At 44.6% G+C, this 6,134-nt stretch overlaps 1 non-coding gene across 1 annotated transcript; it reads right to left on the reverse strand.

Moving 5' to 3' along the window:
- Positions 1–5,518: 5,518 nt before the first annotated feature.
- Positions 5,519–5,616, reverse strand: trnar-ucu (transfer RNA arginine (anticodon UCU)). The gene is made up of 2 exons: positions 5,580–5,616; positions 5,519–5,554 (listed from the first exon to the last, which is right to left on the reverse strand). It is a non-coding gene; the product is annotated as a tRNA-Arg (tRNA).
- Between the last annotated feature and the right edge of the window lie 518 nt (positions 5,617–6,134).

A 6,134-nucleotide genomic window follows, 5' to 3' on the forward strand; every position in this document is an offset into this window, starting at 1 on the left:
GACGGCAGGGAGAGAAACAGAATAGGAGGCAGAAATAGGGACAGAGAGAGAGAGAGAAGGAGGAACAGACAGAGAGTTACACAGAGAGGGAGAAACGAAGAAACAGGCGCAGAGCTAGTGAGTCATTGGAGTGCATAGCATAGCATCTCAAATAGAACATTATAAAATGTTAGAAATAACTACGAATGAGGATGAGATGACATTATTCACCGTTTCCACAGTGCGCGTGCCTGCCTCTCTCTCCGGGGAACCCATCTAAGGAGGAGACCTTACAGCGAGCCTGTGCTCCCAGTGATTCCCCATAGTAACTCACCCCGGGACAGGCTGCGATTGCATGTCGCTGTTCAGTTATAAAGAAGGAGGGACACCGTCTGATAGAGATTCAGACAGAGAAACAGAGAAACAAACAGAGACAGCGAGAGAGAGGGAGAGAGAAATAGAGAGAGAGAAATAGAGAGGGAGGGGAGAGAGAGAGAGAGGGAAAGACAGGAAGAAGCTGTTGCGAATTTGCTGCAGTTTCCCAAGTCCAGGGCGGGAACACCGAGTTCTAACACAATTGGCGGTAAAGCGCTTTGGGGCGTTCTGAAGTCGGGAAAAGCGATAAAATACAAGTCCTTCCGTTGATCAATTTACAAACTGCTGGGGATAACAATTAAATAGATTGACAAAGTAGTCTATATCTCTCTCCCGGTCTGTCCCTCTCGCTCTCTCTCTCTCTCAATCCCGCAGAATAGCGAATCACAGGGTCAAAAAAGGAAACAGATGTGTGTCTCTGTCCTGTTTCAAAACCGCAAAATGAAAGAATCCCGCGATGACGACTCGAGCAGAATTGTTTAAGTGGGGAGTTTGACCTTCCGCCAGAGGTGGCGAGAGACAAGGACGCGAGGCTATTAAGAGGCTTCGTGAAAATAATTGCATTAAAGTCTGGAGCCTAAAGCAGGTGCGGATCTATGAATCTTTCAGACACTTTACATCGAATGTACAGCACAGCAAAAGGCCATTCGGCACAACTGGTCTCTGCCGGCGTCTATGCTGCACACGAGCCTACTCCCAGCCCATATCATCTAACTTTCAGCATATCCTTCTATTGCTGTCTCCCTCATGTACTTATCTAATTCCCCCTGAAATGCTGCAATGCTATTTACCTCAACCATTCCTTATAGTAGCGAGTACTTTGTGCAAATAACTATCTCCTGAACTCCCTATTGGATTTATTGGTGACTATGTTATTTTGATGACTTTTAGCTTTACTTAGTGTGACACAAGAGCGCTCCAATCCCCGCCAGTGCCTGGAGACAGAGAAATCCGTCAGGAACCGCATTCACCGCCAGACGTGGAATCTTGCTCGGTTTAACTGCCTGTTGTCAGCAGACTGCAACACATCCAATGGTGAAAATGAGCGACAATATCTGGAAACAGTTAACAGGTCAGTGTGTTACAGAGCGGAACCAACAGTAGCTTAACTATCTTAATTATATCACACCTTTATCTTCTATATCCAAAAGAATACAAGCCTAGTCTGTGCCGCTGCTCTTGATAATCTAAACCTTTCAGCCCCGGTATCATTCTGGTGAATCTGCGTTTCACCCGCTCCAAGTCCAATATATCATTCCTGAGATGCTGTACCGGGAACTGGATGCAGTGTTCCAGATGTGGTCTAAGCAGAACTTTATACAACACAGGAACAGGAGTGGGCCATTTAGCCCCTCCAGCCTGTTCCGCCTTTCAATGGGAGCATGGCTGATCTGCAGCCTAACTCCATAAACCCGCCTTCGGCCCATATCCCTTAATACCATTGGTGAACAAAAATCTTCAATCTCAGATGTAAAATTAACATTTGATCCAGCATCAATTGTCGTTCGTGGAAGAGAGTTCCAAATTTCTACCGCCCATTGCGTGAGGAAGTGTTTCCTAATTTCACTCCTGAAAGATCTGGCTCTAATTTTTAGACTATACCCCCTAGGCCTGGACTCCGCAACCAGTGGAAATACTTTCTCTCTATCTATCCTATCTGTTCCCCTTAATATCTTGAAAAATTGGATCAAATCTCGCCTTAAACTTTACATTATCAGGAATACAATCGTAATTCGTGAAATCACTCCTCAAAATTTAAACCTTGGAGTCCGGTTTTCATTCTGGTAAACCTACACTGCACTCCCTCCAAGGCCAATATATGTGTAGCTTTCAAAAGCACTTATAATAATTTTTCCGTGACTACACATACCACTCTGGGTACAGGTATATTGTGTATAATAAAACAGGTTTATTAAGTATTAAACTTCCAGTCAAAAGAAGTAATACTGAACAAGCAGATAGTCACAGCCTGGTCGTTGAACCCTGGTGTTCCTTCCGAGTGACTGTGGCGCTGTCTCCTGATGTATCTTGTTGTGTTCTGTTGACTGAAGCTCGCTTCTTTGGGTTCTTGCTGTGTTCTGTTGACTGAAGCTCGCTTCTTTGGGTTCTTGCTGTGTTCTGTTGACTGAAGCTCGCTTCTTTGGGTTCTTGCTGTGTTCTGTTGACTGAAGCTTGTATCAATCTCTGGTTACCCGCTGCGCGCTACTTTCGGTGTTCAAAACCTGTATATTTACACCCTTTTTCCTCTCGAATTGCCTACAGGGTAGTAATTAACCCTCTGACACCTGGTAAAATTATTGCTTCCCTCGTTAGTCATCTTATGACCTTGTTAATCCCACTAGGTCTCTTTCTGTGCACAACAAAGTACCCTTATCATAGAAGTTCACTTTTCACAGAACATTTCTTAAAATGTTTTCTAAACAGTCTGTCCATCCTATAGCTTTACCAATGAAGGATGTCTCCAACTCATATCTCGTTCTCTAGTTCCTGTCTCTTTAAGCATAATATTACTGAATTCCTCGTCACCACCAGTCTCCATAAACATAGCACTACATTCCATTACTTCAGTAATTGAAAACACAGCAGTTTCAGTCAGGTTTGCATAATTTTCCATCCTGCTTTTCTCTCAGCCATTCGCCATTTTATACAGATTTTTAGGCTTTTAACATACAATTTCATATATTATAGTTCATAATAGTGTTTACTAAAACCTACAGAAACACCCTGTCCTACATATGGTTACTGAGGTGTGGTATCTCAGAACTGCTCACAGTGCTCTAGCTGTGGTCCAAAACCTCACCCAATCGATCCGGCAAAGTCCTGCTCACTTGCTTGTGCTCAAAGTGAGACAGCTGCCCACAGAGTAGTCAAGTAACAACCTGACATAGTCATACTCAAAGAGTCCTACTCAAAGAATCACAACTTTCAGCCAACGTTCCAGACTCCTCCATCACCATCCCTGGGTATGTCCAGTCCCACCGACAGGACAGACCCACCAGAGATGGGGGTCACATGTCCCATTCGTACAAATAGTCATTGGTGCAAGAATCGAGGCGATACATTTAGATCTATCTGACCGCAAATTCTCCAATCACTGAACCTGCACCGTGTGTTTTACCTCCGCAATCATTATTGGGCTGGTTTCGTGATATTCAATTTGTCGTGTAACCACAAATCTCATCGCATGAGTCATTAGAATAATGTTACGCCTCTGATATTTAACTGTAATAGAAGATGTTGAGAACAGTATGAGTATGCTGCAGGATAATGAATATAAACAGCAGGAATATTGCAATAAAAGTAGAAAATGTTGGAAACACTCAGCAGCTCGAGCAGCATCTGTGGAGAGAGACACAGAGTTATCATTGCAGATCGATGAGCTTTCATCAGAACTGGAACAAGTTAGAAATGTAGCAGTTTTTAAGCAAATACAATGGCAGGCAAAGGGGGAGCGGAGGAAAGACCAAGGGGAAGTTCTGTGATAGGGTGGAAGGCAGGAAAGATTAAATGACTAAAGGGGTGATGGTGCAAGGCTTTAGGGGTGGTATTGTGAGAAGCAAAGAAACAAAAGATGGATCCAGAGGAGGTGTAACTGGTAACAGCAGAGTCATTACCAACAGCTGCTGTCCACAAAATGGGAACAGTGGATATGAACTGAAATTGATGAACTGAAATTGATGAACTGAAATTGAGTCCAGATGAAAAGATGAGGTGCTGTTCCTCTAGCTTCTGTTGAGCTTTATTAGAACAGTGTAGGAGGCCGAGGACAGAAGATCAGAGTGGCGCTTGCGGTCTGAATGAAATTGTTCCACAAAGTGATCACCCAATCTGCGTTTGGTCCCCCGAATGTAGAGGAGACCACGGTGTGAGCAGCGAATACCGATTACTACATTGAAAGAAGTTCAAGGACTTTGCTGTTTCACCTGGAGCGAGTGTTTGGGGCCCTGGATGGAGGGAAGGGAGGAGGTCAAAGGGCAGGTGCTACATCTCCTGCGCATGCACGGGAAGGTGCCGTGGCAAGAATCAGCCTCAGCATCTGCTCCGTGTTCACTGGCTGCTGAAAGTTTAAATATATCCACCCAGAGGCAGCGTTAAATCTCCTGTATTGCCCAAATGCTTCAATATGTCAATATGACAATAACTGTGGTTAAAATACAGTGGGGGATTTAAAGCAGATTCTGGGCCAGTAGTTTCCAAGGTGATCTTACCTGCGTCTCTCTTGCCTCTCTCTCCCCTTCCTCCCACACGCTGCCAGTTTTTAAACCTTGTTTTAAATCTGCTAATCTGGGCCAGTGCATTCCACAGTCTCACAACCCTTTCTACAAATACCGTTTCAATTCTAAGTTTATTGATTCCGGGTATAGAAGATCCAAAGAAAAAAGTCCTGCATTTATCTAGGATGTCCCAAAAAGCTTTACGGCCAATGAAGCACTTTTGCAGGTGTAGTCACTGTTGTGATGGTGGAAACGCGGCAGCGAAATTGCGCACAGCAAGCCCCCACAAACAGATATGAACAGATATCCTGTTTTAGTGATATTGTTTGAGGGACAAATATTAGTCAGGGCACCAGAGATAATTACCCTGCTCTTTGTCGAAATAGTCTTTGCTGTCCACCTGAGAGGCCAGACAGGGCCTTGGTTTTTCGTCTCATCCAAAAGACGGCATCTCCGATAGTGCAGCACTCCCTCAGTATTGCACTGAACTGTCAGCCTAGATTTTTGTGCCCATGTCTTGGAATAGTTAGTGGATTTCAGGAGAGGGGAGGAATCTCTCCCAAGCTCCACCTTAAACTCCGCACAGACATGTCCCATAAACCCTTCATTTTCTTTGCATGTATCTCTCTATCTCTCCCTAACTGTTTTTTTCTGAATCTTTTTCCCCTGATGGACTTCGCAGGCTTCCTTGAACGGCCACTGCTGATCTAACCTGTAACACCAGCAGAAAACGGTAAAGAAACAAATAATGACAGAGGCGGCAGGGAAAGTAATTCAGAAAAGTACAGTGGAATGAATAAAATATTTCAAGTAGGTGCGCAGATTGAAGCTGGACTGTTCTTCAATCACAATTCAGGCGATCTCATTGACCATTCCCATTCTCCGAAGGGCATCAATGAACCAGTTGTGGTTTTGCTGCAAAATTTCACCACCGGAACCTGGCTAAATAACAACTCTGGTGGGACTCGAACCCACAACATTTGAATGACTTTTTACCGAAGTACAATTAACTAGAAGTCCAATGCGCTATCCATTGCGCCACAGAGCCGATGACAGATGATGGTTTCACATTACTCATTACAGGGATAGTCATTGTCGTCAAGTTCAGATTTATCTCCTAATCTCTCTGCTGCGCTACTTGTCGCTCTCACTGTCAATCTTCCTGCCTATCGCTTTGTCTCATTCTCAATATCTCGCTCTCAATCTCTCTCTCTCTCTGTGTGCCTTGCTGTGTGCCTCTGTGCCTTTCTCTGTCTCTCCGTCTCTCTCTCTGCTTTTGTTTCTCTTCCGCTCCCAGTAGGGTTGTAAACACTTCAACCTAAGTCTACAGATATGTGGTACAGATCGGGAAGACTCAAGGCTTGGAGACACCGAGTGTCTGTAGGGGCAGAACAGCAGTTTAATCAAGTAATGCCCCGCAGCCACCAGCACACAGCTCAGGTAAACTTCCTCATTTCTTGTCAGGACAGGATGAGCCCTCCCCAGTAGGGGCTGAGCTTTTCTGATTACAGGCAGTGTAGTGGGGAAATGGTCGGCAGTTGGAGCTCTGGTTTTGGAAATGTTGAC

Source organism: Somniosus microcephalus, unplaced genomic scaffold (assembly GCF_052327205.1).
Source record: "Somniosus microcephalus isolate GS21.2 unplaced genomic scaffold, FLI_Smic_1.0 unresolved_chr1, whole genome shotgun sequence".
NCBI classification, from domain to species: domain Eukaryota; kingdom Metazoa; phylum Chordata; class Chondrichthyes; order Squaliformes; family Somniosidae; genus Somniosus; species Somniosus microcephalus.